Consider the following 16,710-nt stretch of genomic DNA (forward strand, 5'->3'; position numbering starts at 1 on the left):
TATAATTTACAATATTTTAAGTACGACCAGTAAATACAATTTTATTACTATAAAAAAGTGAAAATTAATTTTTTGATGTACATATTATATAATTTAAATTCAAATGGTACATACTAGTAAAATATTACATGTAATTTTGTTACATTGATTATAAATACTATAAAGTTAAAACTTCACTTTTCTAGCTTTAAATTCAGAAAAATTGTTTTATTGCTTCTTCGTAATATTCACTCTTTGGGTCAGATCATATTTTATGGACTATATTATGCTAATGCTAATATGATAGCCTATTTGCCTATCATATGCCATAGCGGATTACAAATGTTTTTATCAACTTTTTTTGGAAAAACTTCGTTCCCTTTATCCGTGACAGGGTTTGTCAATAATATTTTTAGAGATATCAATACATGAAGGGTACACCGTACAGGGAAAAACCAGCAGTCACTTTTTTTTAATCTAAGAAAAACATGATTATGTAATGCTAAAAAATGTTTTAAAATATTAAAAAAATACTTAAAACTTTTAAAACATTTTAAATGTTCGTTTGCAATTTACAAATTTGTCATTTTTAAAAAGTGACTGCTGGTTTTTTCCCTGTACCTTTCACATAAGTAAACAAATAAACTAATCTCATCAGTGCTTGACTTGAGAAAAAAGTAGTAGAGGCACTCTAGATACTTTTAAAAAAGTAGCGTCCCTAGCATTTTAATATTCCTTACATTACCGCGGGGGGCTTCAACCCCCACACCCCCTTTAACGATGCCCTCAGAAACATTAATAAAAACCATTAAACAAAACAAAATAATAAAAAAATTATCAAAGTATAACTTGTCTTATTACAAACGGTTACAAACTTTTTTTTATATAAGTTAATCATTTTAATTTTTAAAAATCTTTAATCTTCATTAAAAACAAATTACACGGTATCATTGATTAAATGTAAAATTCAAAATATAAATACAGTTGTACAGAGTGATTACAAAAGAATAAGTCGGTTATAAATATCTGTATTTTCTAAACGGTACAAGCTACAGAGCTGCAAGACCTCTTAAAATGGCCGCTGTAACCTCATGTTAGATTAGGTTACCGCTAGGATAATTTGGGGTGAACAAAATCCACACACAACTACTGACATGCTCCACAGAGTGTGTGAGGAATTTGCATACCGACTTGACATTGTTCGGGTAAGTCCTCATTGTCCTCAAGGAGGACACATTGAACATTTATGATTTTTTAAAAAAAACTCGAGGTTATAGCGGTAATTTTAAGAGGTCCGCAGCTCTGTAGCTTGTACCGTTTAGAAAATACAGATATTTGAAACCGACTTATTCTTTTGTAATCACCCGGTATCAATACATTTTGTAAATTTTAGAATATTTTGTAAGATTTATATATTTAACACAAACATTTTGAGTTGAGCAACTTTATAAATATAGGTAAGACTAAATAACAACCCGTCCCATGCGTTCCCATTTAAAAAAGAAATAGGGGTACGCTAGAATATCCAAAAAATTAGTTGAGGTACTCAGTCCCCCTGCGCCCCCCCCCCAAGTCAAGCACTGAATTTCATGTTATAAATAAACTGCAGAACTAATTTTGGTGATTATTTACCAATTTAAAATTAATTTACGGCATGTATATATATATATATATATATATATATATATACCATCGTATTTATTGTTAAAAGTAAGATTCCATTATACAACAACGTCGATAACAATTTCATAGGAAACATTTATTTTTAGTCTTTTGACTGGATGTTAGGTTTGGCGGGCGGGAATAGAAAAATGATGTACTCAAATAAAAAAAACAATTTTCGATAACGCCAATAATCATTCAAGTTGAGGCGTATTTACAAAAAAGTATCTTTTTTAGGCAATCTAGCGCCCCTCTTTAAATTGCGCCATGGGCGATCGCTAACGTCACCTATAGCTTTCGCCGGCCCTGGCGAATTAAACATTTTAGTCATAATTCGCATATTTCATTTATAAAATTAATTATAATATAATTTTATAATTATGGGTTTATGGGCTTAGAAAAACGTAGTTTTTCCTATTCCAATAAGATTTTTGTTTTTCCAAGTATTTTTACACCGTACCAAAAGAATGTACCTATTTTTTTTAAATTTATAATTATGATTTAAAAGTTACTGTATATAGATGTAATCAATTTGATATGTTTACTATTACTTGTTATTATATTAAATAGATATAATTAAGGTTATATTTAAATAATAATGTCTGAACGTTTTTGTCATCATCATAGATTCACAGGTATTGTGTGTTATGTAGAACTCTAACCGTGATAAAAACGAGTATGACTGGCTTGGGCGCGAAAGTTGATTCGATAATTGTTGGGCGATACTATGATAATAAGCTGACAGCGATAACCACGGTTAGACTAGTGAAATACGGTTAATCACGTGACAACGCTCGCTGATCGTCGCCTTGTCAACAAAACGTTAGTGTTGGACATTTTGAATCTTTTGTTTTCATTGTGAAGTCATTTTCCCGACAAACGTGAACTGTGAAGTGCGTGTGCGATTGTTGACATTGTGACATAGTGATTTGTGTAATTGGGTGCATCAAGATTTAAGGTAAGGTATCATTTGTTACTATGAATTGTTCAACATTGTTTTTTAAATTCAATTTATATGGAGTTCCACCTTATTTAAATAATTGTAGTTAGCGATAAGGTTAACCCTACATGATTGTACTTTTTGTACTTAAAGTACGAACCACCATTGTACAGTCATGGAAAAAATTTGCTGTTCATACTTCATTTCATTCCTTTTCGTCTTACTAGTCCAGAGTACTATACCCACTCCAATAAAAGTAGGATATAAATTAGCCCAAAAACGGTTCTAAAGTAGTTGCCCAAACACTAGGTATTACTGACCACACTATTGTATAACAATTTAAAATGGATAAAAAAATATATACCTATTTTTTTCCAATAAAATTTATCTATTGAGAGGACAAACTATATATTTAATTATTTTAATATGCTGATTATAACAAGTAGTATTTTACTACCTAATCAATTTTATAAAATAAAATTATAATATATAAAATAATTTGATTTTTATAAATTAATAATAAGTAAAAAAAAACATCAATTTGACAATGCTGCTATTTTGGATTTTAAGTGTCTTTTAATAATATAAACGTTTCGTTCCATATATTAACTTTAATTTATATCATTCCAAAAGGCATAATTTATCTTTAAAAGGTTTTTATACATTTTTTTTTTTTTACAAGTTCAAAATCATTTAAGCTATCTCACTATTGTACTGTCAATAAATTGTAATGTTTGTTGTTGCTATGATAAATTATGTGAATTTTAGCTTGAAAATGTTTTCAATTAGGGTATAAAAAAAAAATTATTTGAAAAACAGCATCTTAATGTTTTTTAGGATGAATAAAAAACAAAGTTATCGTTCAAAGAGGCGTCGAATCCAAGAACAATTATTAACCTACAGTTCTAATGATAATTTAACTACAACAAATAATATCTATGAAACAGAATTACATATTCAAAGTTCTATATCATGCATTACTGAAATACCAAGGTTCAATATAGTGTCTAATTTCTCTCTAGACTATATGCATTTAGTTTGCTTAGGCACTGTTAAAAAATTAATTTTATTATGGATCAAAAAGGGTCCCTATAATGTTAGACTACCTTCTTGGAAAATTAAGAGCTTATCTTCTGATGCAATAAGCCTTAAGACTTCATTTCCTTGTGAGTTTTCTAGAAAACCTAGAAGTCTTGATGAGTTCTCTCGATTTAAGGCCACAGAGCTGAGAACATACTTATTATATATCTTTCCTATTATTTTAAAAGATCATTTATCCATAGATTGCTATAAACACTTCATGTCATTAAGCATTGCCATGATGATATTATTAAGTCCGGATCATTCAATTTTTTTAAATTATGCTAAAGATTTATTAAAATATTTTGTACATGCATTAAAAGATATATATGGTAGCCACTTTATATCTCACAACATACATGGTTTATTACACATAGCTGATGACTATGAGCATTATGGACCATTAGACAACTGCAGTGCCTTTCCCTTTGAAAATTATATGCAAAGACTAAAAAAACTATTAAGAAAACCAGATAAGCCTTTAGAACAAGTAGTACTCAGATACCAAGAAATAAGTATACAACACACCAAAAAGGATACACCTAAAATTGAACAATTTAAAGTAGCTCGCTCACATGACAAAGGTCCATTAATTCTAAACACGACATATCCTCAATATAATATATTAAACTTAAAAACGTTTAAATTTAACACAAAAAATAATGCAGATTCTTACTTTTTATCTTATAAAAATGAAATTGTAAAAGTAATTAATATTGCTACTTCAACTGTGACTGGCCAAATTATTTTAATTGGGAAAAAAGTTTGAACACATGCTAGATATGTATGATCAACCGATAAAATCCTCACACTTCAATATTTATATAGTGGAAACTTTGTCAAACACACTTTGTTCATGGTCAGTAAATGATATAAAAAAAAAAGTAATGATATTTCATTTTAAAAATAAAGCTATTGCTGTTCCATTTCTACATGCCTTGTAAAATTATTTACAATCTACTTAACAACAAATCTGTTAATAGGTCAAAAATTATACTTGAGTGTATTTATTGTGTTGTTTATCTAATTTGTTGTTAATTCAATTTTTAGGATGTGGACAGTTGTTCTTTTTAAAAGTGATAACACAGTTGACGCTGTTCCATCTCATTGGGTGAACACTAGTAAAAATATTTGTGCTTGGCCTAAAAAAGACGTAAAGAAATGCTTAGAACGCAGGCTTCAACCTAATAAAATCGAATATGATTTTTTTCCTGCAAGGATCTTGAAAACCAATATTAGTAAGTAGTAGTATGTTTTGGCCGTATCGAATCTTGTTATCACAATCCTGTTATCACAATCCTGTTATCACGATCCTGTTATCACGATCCTGTAATCACGATCTTGTTATCACGATCCTGTTATCACGATCTTGTTATCACGAACTTGTTATCACGATCTTGTTATCACGATCTTCTTATCACGAACTTGTTATCACGAACCTGATATCACAATCCTGTTATCACTACTGGTATCACACACACACGCGCGCGCACACACACACACACACACACTGGCGGCACTAAGTGAACACGGTGACGGAACCGCGCTAGTATAGCGTCAACGCTCGACAGAAACAGTAGTGCACTGTCACAGCGACAATGGGCGGAAAGGGGAAAGGTATACGCATGAGCAGCAGCAGCAGCAGCAGCAGACGTAAGCGGACGTGTGAAGAACCGAAAACGAAACTCTTGGCGGTCAAAGCGATTACGATAAGTTTTAAGGAGAGAAAATTCTTACACATAGGATGCGCGTGGACGGAGACGGGATATGCTCCGGCAGCGATGATTGTGTGTTCCAACGGATTTATGAACTTGAGCTTAAATCAAATCGTCGGGCTGGTAACGGGTATTAATGATCTCGCGCGGTTCGTGGGCAGCAATCAACGCGCGGCGTTCCACGTACAACCGCCGGACGGCATTATCATTAAAAAAACCAGATGTTTTTCAAAGTCATACCTGATCATCAACGACGCGCACACCCGCCTTACGCTGACCGAAGAAAGTTTGTTAACGTTGGAGTGGAATCGCGAATCAATCGTACGGGCACTGGATGATAACGCGAAAATATGTACAGCCCTGACGGAGCAATACGACACGATGAAGAATGCGATGACGGTGGAGGTGATAAATCGATACGCAACAATGTCGGTCGATGAGGTGTACACCGCAATGATGAATCATCCTGTACACGGATTACCGCCGCGAGAACCAAGTTATTACAAAGAAATCGCGGTCATAGAGTACAAACGGCTGTGCGACGAAATATGGGGAGAAAATGTTAATACGATGATGGTGACGTCTAACTCACAATGGAATTTAGCAGAGTTACTTGACGGTTACACAGATAAGTAAGTAAAAAAAAAAAAAAAAAACCTATTGATTATATTTTAGTATATAGTAATTATAACAGGAACGACGTGGTGGAGGAGGAGGAGGAGAAGACGAGTACTACACCAGTAATCAAGTCAGACGGTGTGAGCATTGCTTCACCACCACCACCGTGCGATAGTGTGGATGACCTGACGGTCGAAACCGGATAAGGTTATTTCCTGTTAGACCGCGTACAATGATAGCACAAAGAAAATGGAGGGACGAAATAACCACACACACCATATATAAACGAACACGCTGAACCATTTAATCACATTCACACACATACAACCAAATCAAAATGCATTACAGATATTCACCACCATCGCCGCCAAATTCGCCGACACCGTTTAGTACCAATTGGGTGCATAACGTCGTCGACGATGATGACGACGACGACGGGTCGCCAGTGATAATACCGATGAGCGTAAGTCGATTTTATATTAAGGGAATAATTATATATATAAGAAGCGTATAGTAAAAAAAAAATATGTGAAACAGGAGGTAGACGCTGCAGCAGCGGAAGCGGTGAGGCGTATACAGCTGCGAATAGAGAGGGTGTTCTCGCTGACCGACGTAGTGGGTAAGTACATCAACCTTGGTGTGTGTGTGTGTGTGTATAAAACTAAATTGTCCAATTACATTATCACCAGATCTAACGATGTCTTCGGAGGAGGAGGAGTGCAGTTCGTCATCCACGTCGAGTGTGATGGAGCTACCCGTCAGCGACACGGAGAGCACAGTCGAAGAAGAGACTGAAAGTAGTAGTGCCGACGATGATGACGACACTGACTACGACGACGAAGACGACGACGACGAAGAAGAAGAAGAAGAAGAAAATGACGACGCTAGCAGCAGCAGCAGCACTAAACGGCGGGCGGACGGCCCTGTGCTTCGAGGGCACATAAATAAAAAAAAAAAAAAAAAATGTAACAACGAAGTATGGTTTATATGATTAATAATATGTGTATGTTTGTTAAAAATAAATACGTACGATAAAAATAAATGAATATGTGGAATATATCTAAAAAAAAAAAACTGTGTATTCATTTTGTATGTTACCCGTCCAATCAATGGTTAAAAGAAAAAGGTTGATAACTGAGAGCGAAGAAAGGAAAGGGAAAAAAAAATGTTTTAATGCAATGGTTATTTATTTTTAAATAACATTTACAATCATAAAGATATATTAAATTAAAAAAAAAACAGGCATTGTTATATCAATTGGTATTACAAAATTTTGTGCACTTCGCTAGTCAAAGCGTTATATTCAAAAATTTTATCGTGTACGATTAAACAATAAGCAGCGGTGCTATCAGCCACGTTGCTAGCCGTTTCAAAATCTATACGTAAGTCAATCGGCGCGTTCTTAACAAAATCAATCTGTTTCGAACAATCTACAACGACGATGGGGGATGTCGACTTAAACTCTGCTGCGGTGAACAACGGGTCTCCGACCGGAACGCCGTAATACGATTCTTGAAAACTCGCATACATGTTGTACAAAAACGAAAATTTATCACCGGCATAATCGATTTTTAACGTATCGTACGGATACGATTCAGAGTTGAGATATACTTTCAACGTGGTCAACCCGCATCCGTCGAACTGACTGGTGTTCGTCGCGAGTTTATTTTTCCGATCGGTCTGCAAGGCTACTATCACGTATCGCGGCTTTTCCGTGTGCGTGCTCGTCTTAACCGCCCAGGAATGTTTGTTCGACCGGGGGAGCGACGGATAAGAGAATAGCTCCCAGCTACGGAAAGCGATGGATAACGGTTTTTTCGCGTCCAACGCTTTGAGTAACTGCAATCTAACAGAATCGTTTACATTGACGTGCGGCACTCTCCACGTAACGTGATCCAACACAACGCTTGCGGCTGCGGCGTTCGTTTGAAGAGCATCATTGTCGGTGCTCGCACGGTGCAAAACGAGTTCTTGTCGCGCGTTAATTATGAGTTTTCTGTGATCTTCACAAAATCCCAAGATCAACCTGAGCGGAATAACGACATCAAACTTTTTTGTTGTGTTCGCCGACCAACCAGCGTTCGAGTACCGCCCGTGTACCGCCTTCTGCATCGTTACGTACCCCTTGAGCGTGCTAGCAACGCCTGGTTGTCTCACCCGATCGATTTCGACTGAATTCAGCTCATAGCGAATCTCGTCGAACAAAAACATCAATCCGTTGGTGACGATGGTCACGTCGGATGTGTCAGTAGCCGGGGTGACGACAACGGATCCCTGCAGACATAGCAGTGATTCGCTAGGGAGTGTGTAGAGGTCCTGGTGTTGAATCGCGATGCGGATCTCATCGTTGTTCGTTAGACTGTTGCTGGAGAACGGTTGATAAGTGTGAAACTCGTATTTAGTGATGCGATCGTCGAATTCGACTCACCGAGTGATGTCCAAAACGTCGATGTCCATTGACGGTGGTTTGATTCGCGAGTTTGTAGCCGAGCGCCGATAACGTTTGCAAGCTCTGCCGTGTTAACCGGGATCGTGCCGACGGCTGAATGTACCGAACCGGACGCGCGCGGACGCTTTTAAACACCAACCCCATCGCGCACGTGTAAACGTACTGTGATTGGTTCACCGCGGAAGTCGACCAGCTTCGAGTTCTGATCGGTAATCGTGACCCGCACGCGGTCGAGACGATCCGTCGCTATTGGATAATAAATCAGATTACGCGGTGATTCTGCGATCTGAAACCCGGGCGGGACGGATGGGAAAGTCATAGATCGCGACTTCGAACGCCGTTGACGAATGCGCCTGCCGCGACGTTGCATGTGATTCTTATACACGTAAGCGGATCGATGGTGATCAGACGACCGGATCGGTGCAAAGTGTTCGCCGACAGCTCGACCCGCTCAAACCCCAATAGTGGGCCGACGCTGGTTGGGGCCGCGAAGCTGATGTCGCGATTGCACAGGAGTTCCGATTCAAACGTGTTGACGTTGGGATGAAGCGCGAACCGGTATTCGGGATTTAGGTTTTCGACTAGTGACTTGAGCACGCGAGCCAAGGCGGACACCTCGTACGACCCGATGGGTACCACGACGTCGTCATAGACATCGACTGGTAACGGCGACGGAGCGTCCGGTTTGATCTGCATTGAACCGGCACCGGGGGCGACAGTGTCATCGTACATATCGATGTTGACACCGCGTTTTTGAACACCTGGCAACCGCCGTACGCGCAAAGTGTTGTTAGTCGCGTCGACGTTGGGCCGGGAATTGCACACTATGACGTCGAGCAACGCGATCTCCGCGCCGGTCCGCAACGGGATAGGGGGAAAAAACGTGCTGACCAGTTCGCTTGCGGTACCTTGAAAGGTTAACGTGAACGAGCGGTGTGCGGACGACGTTGAGCGTACAGAAACTTGAGACATAGCTGACCGCAAACGGATGTTGCGAATCGTTGCACACGGTCGTAGTTATAGTGGACGATACAACCGCTGAAATAACGCTGAAGTTCTAGCGGCGGCGGGAGGTTGCCGAACGGATCGAAAAACAAGACGTTATCGTTGCGCTTGTGGTAACAGCACCAGTGTGTACCACTTCCGGTAGAGACGTCAAGATTAACGACGCCGCACTCAAACCGCAAGGGTGTAGCCGGTAACGTGTCGCGCATAAACACACCGCGGAAATGAGATATGCCCAACTTTGTCGCGTAATTTATGATATCCACGTCGCTCAGCGCCCGCGATCTGGGCAGCGTGGTTATCAGTTTTTTGGCTGGTACGGTTTGAGGTAGAATCCGGATCCGTTTCGCTTGCGGTGCAACAAATAGCCACTCCCGATTTTCACCGGGGCTTTCGCGTTTTTGTTATTGCGGATGTCGTTAACCGCACGCACGATTCCCGACGCACCGCCGAGCAGTGAGCCGATCGCTGACAGGGCTGAGAGAAAAGGCACAAGCGCGAACGCGCCGCCGATTTTCGGCACGGCCAACGTGCGCGGTCGGAGAACCGGTTTTCCTCTGGCTTTCCGACGTACCTGGTTGACGGCAGATAACGCCTTCCGCGCTGCCGCAGCGACCGTTATCGGTTTCGCTTTGCGCATTGCAGCCCGAGCGGCAGCTACGAGACTGCCGAAGCGCAGCCCGCCTCCGGTTTTCGGTGCAGACCGCCGTCCCTTCCGTTTCCGTCGGTTGACACGAGGCATTACAGTAGTGAGCTTATAACCGCAGTGACGATAACCCGACCGATCTTGTTCGCTGACAACCTTCGACGACGACACACCGTTTACGTTTGGACACGGTAGTGGTCTGCGTCACCGCCTTATAATGTTTTTCGAACCGCAAGAACACAAATTAACCGTTCTGCGGCTCGACGACGACCCAGCCACCGCTGACGGCCTCCACCGTCGTCACGGTCCCCTCCTACCCTCATCAATCAGATGTATTATCGCGGGGCCCAGTAACGTCGGCAAGACGACGGCGATGGTAAACCTTTTGACAGACGAAAACGGGCTGCGCTTCGAACACGTATACCTGTACACGAAGACACCTGATCAGCCAAAATATATAATGTTAAAGAAGGTGATGGAGGGAGTTGACGGCGTGCAAATGCGCGTGTACACCGACGGGGATCATGTACCTCCACCCGAACAAGTACAGACTAATTCGGTGTTTGTTTTTGACGATGTCGCATTTGAAAAACAAAGAAACATCGCCGAATACTTTTGCCGCGGACGCCACAACGGGATCGATAGCTTTTACCTGACGCCAACGTATGTCAAAGCGCCGAAGCACGGGATCCGGGACAACGCGTCGATGATAGTTTTGTACAAACAGGACGAGACTAACGTTCGGCACGTTTACCAGGAACATTGTCAATCCGATATGACGTTCGCTGACTTTAAATCCATGTGCTCGCAGTGTTGGAACACCGACCGGTACTCGTTTTTAACAATTGTCAAGGACTTCGATCTAAACGACGGACGTTATCGAATGGGTTTCGACGTGTATATAAAAAGGCGCGACGGCAACGCACCCGTTCAGTAAAATGTAACCATGGAATCGCCGGCTACGACGGAAGCAATTATACGTGCTAAGAAAAGCATAAAACGCAAACTAGACGAGCTGCGGCGCGGATTGTCCGTGTCAACCGAATACGTGCGAACCCACGCGGCGCCGATCGTTGAACCGTTGACAAAATTAACAGCAGAGTTGTCGGCGCAGCGGACGCAAGCGCGTGGCGCAAGGAGAGATGAGTCTAAAGGAGAAGAAGAAGAAGAAGAAAAAGCAGAAGAAGAATTCCGTATTACCGAAAGCAATCCGTCGTACGGCATTCATCTACAACCAGACGGAACATGGGTGATGGGTGATAAAGCAGTACGGTTCACCAAGAACCGCATAAAAGTGGGCACGTTAACCGAAACACCCTTCACGAAAGGACTCCAAGAATTGGTGTGCAGCTCGGTACCCCGCATGCAATTCATCACCGAAAGCGATCTGACCACGTATCGCAATTTTCTCATTCACACAGGATGTCATTTGCTGTCGTCCGGTAGACCGAAAACGAACCGCGGATACAAGTATAAGTACATTATCAAACAGTTGTTCAACGAGAACGGACGCGACCTGACCGCAGTTCGCGCCGCGGCCAAGACGGGTGACGGGATTACGCGGTTGACGGTTACGGGGAAGGACAAAGAATATGTTTACTGGGACGATGCCAACGAAATAGTCGACCGCCTCGCTTTGCTCAGAGCCGCGCAAGCCGCGGGAAATACCGCCGTGCACAACGAAATTATCGCGTGCGAGGAGGAACTCAGGGAAATAGGTGTGATCTGCTGACGATGATGACCGTTCGCGAGCACATCGCAACCGAACTACACAGACCGGCTATCCGACGGTTTGCCAGACGGGTCGTGCGCACCGACGGTAAAGACGATTTATGGCAAGCCGACCTCGTAGACATGAAAAAGTTTTCCAAAGTAAAAAAAAATAAAAATCACACGTTCCTCCTGACAGTTATAGACGTGTACACCAAGTACGGCTGGGCCGTACCGTTGAAAAATAAATCTGGTCCGACCGTGGCCGCTGCCCTCGAACACATAATCAAGACCAGCGGCAGACGATGTCGTCACCTGCACACGGATCGTGGTCTGGAATTTATCAATAAAGACACACGACGCGTGTACGAGCAGTATAATATACACCATTATCAATCGTATACGCCGCTGAAGGCGAGCGTTTGCGAACGTTGGAACAGAACGCTTAAAGAAAAGATGTGGAAAGCGTTTACAGCGCACGGCAACCACGAATGGGTGCCGCTCGTTGATGATCTAGTCGCCGCTTACAACACAACCGTGCACACGTCCATCCGAATGACGCCGATCGACTCGTCCCACGAGCCCGGGAGAGTTGTTTTCTACCGGTTGCCGAAACCGGCGGCGGCAGGCGGCAAACCTAAATTCGCCGTGGGCGATGCCGTACGCCTGAGCAAACATAAAACGGTATTTGATAAGGGTTATGCGCAAAATTGGTCAAACGAAATTTTCACCGTGTCCGGGGTACGACGGACAACGCCTACAGTTTATACAGTGCGCGTATAAGAGCGGTGCGCCGGTTAACGGAACGTTCTACGCGCAAGAGATGAACCGGACGCGTTATCCCACCACGTATTTAATAGAAAAAATTGTCCGGAGGAAGGGGGACAAGCAGTTCGTGAAATACGTCGGGTTACCCGTCAAGTATAATGCTTGGATCAAACGAACGGATAGTTCAGTTTGACAATATGCTTTCAGCGGTTATTGACGTACAGTGCGTAGTCGACTCGGACCTTCACATGGTCATCAAAGAAATATGCGTGATGCATTGGTTGGTTCAACATCCGCCTACCTTTCGACTGTCACCGCAAAGTACGAAAGTAAACGTTTGGTTGCAAACACACTTTCACGGTATCCGCTATACAGACGGTCACATACCGTATTCGGAGCTGGCGCGCGTCCTAGGCGCCGTTAACTGCCGCTACACTGCTGTGTACGTCAAAGGCATTCAAAAGCGGAACCTCCTTCAACGATATCTACCGAAGTGCACGGTCATCGACCTGGAAGCTTACGGCTGTCCCAAGTGCCGGATGCTCCAACAACAACAACACGTATGTCCATTTCACTCGGACCGCGCTCAAAACAAAACCTGTGCGAAGGCGCAATGTTTAGCCCTCCGCGTTTGGATGGATACCAACATTGGACGGTAACGTCAAATATTGTACCAAACTTATTATTATTATTATACTATTATGTTTTATGTAATTATATATTTGTTGTACGAATATGAAAATTTGTATTCATCTGGCTATACGTTGAATAAATAACTCATACTTTCATCGATTTGTAATTTATTCCGCGGCACTGTGCACGCATGCCCAAACCTGATGTTTTCCTGTACACACACACACACACACACACACACACACACACACACACTTAACAATGTATATTTTGTACTAGCAAATATTAACGGTAAAGGGAAATTATTTAAAAAAAAAAAAAAAAAGTCTTGGTTTAATTTGTATTATTATTATTACAAAAAATAATAAATAAATAAAAAAGAGCTAATTATGGTTATTATACATTATTTACAAAATAAAACAATAAAAAAAAATAAATAAAATATAAAAAGACAGTCATTAAAATATAAAAAGACAGTCATGGGTAGCAAAAAAAAAAAACAATAAAAAATAAAATATAAAAAAAAAGTCAGTCATGGGTAACAAAAAACAATAAAAAATAAAATATAAAAATTCAGTAATGGGTAACAAAAACAATAAAAAAAAAATATATAAAAAGTGACAAATCCATCGACACCGCCACCGGTTAGTCACTGTCCGGTTCATCGTCTGGGATGCGATAATGACCCCAGGGGAGTGTCAAAAACGAATTGGGTATTTGGTACCGTTTGTCGTCTTTGTACTCCATCGCTAGCTTCGTGCACATTTCGGTGGTCAGTCTATGGCGTTTCGACCGAAACGTACACGTCTGTCTCATTACCTTGTGGTTCGGGATAACGAGACAGTCGTAGTAGTCCTGGGGGGTGATCGCCTTTTCCACGACCGCGCGTTGAATGCCTTTCAGCTTTTTTTTATTCATCGACGGTTCGACCGAATCGGAGCAGTACGACTTGCTCCGAAGGCCGATGAATAACAGGACGATGTTACCACCAGCATCGTCCTTCATCTTCCATAAAAGCATTTTGTTGACCAAAGGCATTCCGTATGGGTTGTCCGGACTGAAGTTGCTGGTATCGTACCTGAATAAAAAAAAATAAACCCATTAGTTTGTGTGAATGACCGGCAAAGCGGTCCGTGCATACTTGTCGATATCAGCCTTCATGTCAGCATAAAAATCATCGGTTTCAACCCAATAAAACAGACTGTCAGTGTCTCCATAGATGACACGCGCTTTAGAGCCATATTTGGGTACCATGTACCCGTAATGGAAGTCGTACAGAATGTATTTTGACAGCTCCAGCACGGCGAAACCCGCGTATGACGGCCGGTCGTACTTGATAACCGATTTGGTCATCTGCACGGCCGCCATGGATGGGGTAAAGATCGCCACACTGTCGAACGTGGGTTTAGCTATCAAAACACCGGCTCCTAGTCTCTGCTTGACGTTTCTCCAGCGCGTGACAATGTGCACTTTGGTTCGTTTTTCAGGGTTCTCGAGCGCCTTGCCGTAAACCGAATTCGACATCAGTTTTGGCAAGTTGCCCTCGAACTTCGTCCTGGTCGCAGCGCGCAATCTCGTGTTCGTTTCGATGAACGGACGGATCCAAGCACGCTGCCGAAACCGAAGTGCGCTATGGATTCTCCGGAGAACCACCCCGTTGGCAACGCCTTGCTGTAAGCACCTGTAATGAGTGACGTATCTGAAACAAAAAAAAAAAAAAAAAATCGATAAATATTCCCGTTGCCCACGCACACACATTTTCCCCGTTGTTCTTACTTCTCTTTATTGATCAGGTTGGCTATGAGCTTTGGCTGTTTGCCTCCGGGTGGAACCATGTTCTCCGGAAAGAACGGTAAATCTGCTAGGCGGTCGTGGACGGCGTGCGGATATTCGAGGTCTACCTCCACAAAATAGCCGAATTCCGCATCGTCCGAAACGGTGAGGGGGTCAAAAGTGGTGAGCTCCGCGTGGGTTAAGAAATGGAACTCACCAATCGGAAGGGGGAGGCTCATCGCACATCCGTAAAGGTTATTTTCGTCTAACTGCATGATGTACGATGGCTCTTCCGTCGGGTCAAAGTCCTCCATATACTTATTGTTGGCCTTTGCATAATGTTGATTGCATTGGACCAACCCCCCACGGATGTTTTTCATGACGTATTGCACCTGATCGTGCTCCGTCATGAGCTCTATTTTGACCCCTGTCATTAGCTTCATCGCATCCCAGGCTAACGAAGGGGTCGTCAGATACGCAGCTGGATCGAGTCTGTAGTGCTCGAGGATAAACTTCCGGAACGTTTCAAACACGTCGGCCAGTAAGTACACGTCGCCGCACATGTATACGTCACTATACTGGCCTAGTGTTTGACAGTTAAACGTTGACCACACGGTCTGCGCGTGGTGGTATTGTTCGGCTGTGATGGTGGACAACGTCAACTGACTCCGGAAGGCGTCGAGTGGAGGTAACGACGTTTCCTCAAGCACCTCTGCGCTCGTTACGTATTCGTAGGGGAAATACCCCTTCGTTTTCATTAACCGGAACTGTCCATCGTCCGGAAACCGGGTTCTCGTGTTCACCAGCTGGACGTCGGTCAGCGACCGCGCGGCTTCGTCCAGCGACAAGGGCAGAAACCTGTTCAGAAATACCGTTATTGTAGACCAAAAGTACTGCTTTGTTTTTATCAGTCTTACCGGTATGAATCGATGAACCGCATGACGATTGTGTGACTCTCGCCGGTTTCGTCGTCCAACCGCAGAAACTTAGACAACGAAATATACTTTTCTTTGGTCTTGGCGATGACTTGGATTTGATTGGTGTCGTCGGCGAGGGCGGTGGTGAGAAAATGGCTATCGTAACCCGAAAAATTGTGGAGCACGATCGGTACGTAGTTCGGTACTCGCAGTTTTAAGTTACACGCGCTGTGAGCCGGGCCTCTGTATCGTCCGCTCAGGTGACAATGGTCCCGCACCTTGTCGGCCGGCGTCAACGGTTCGCGGCAGACGTAGCACGCGGTCGCCGCATCGTGCACTGCCTGCTGCGCGGGGGTAAGGGGGGTCATATCCACCGGGGAAAAATACCGTCGAGCTATGGCCTTCACGTCCCGTTCCAACCGTTCCACAAACACCACCATGCAATCCGCGCCCCGGTAGAGTTCAAACTTGTCAAGTGTCGAGTCGAAATCGCACTTGACAAAGTAAGCAAAACTACACGCTACGTGCTCCGCGATGTCGTACGTCCCACCGGCGGTCGGGGGCGGGGGGATCGGTTTGAGGATAGCTTCGGTGTCTGCGTAAATACAGAATGGAACGGGAACGGTGTTTTTCCAATTGATGAACTCGACGATATTTTTATCGTCCGACGGGAAAACAACGCGACACCGCCGGCATTCGTGTTGATCCATCGCCATCATCGACGTTGTCGAGCGCTATGAATATTAAATTACTGTACACTGATATTTCCTTATAAATATTGTCTATCTATATATATATTGTCACACATACACACA

Source organism: Adelges cooleyi, unplaced genomic scaffold, assembly GCF_023614345.1.
Source record: "Adelges cooleyi isolate 19-005CV unplaced genomic scaffold, UGA_ACOO_1.1 ACOO_flye_CR_arks_rails_tigmint_CR_PRNA_784, whole genome shotgun sequence".
Taxonomy (NCBI): Eukaryota; Metazoa; Arthropoda; class Insecta; order Hemiptera; family Adelgidae; genus Adelges; species Adelges cooleyi.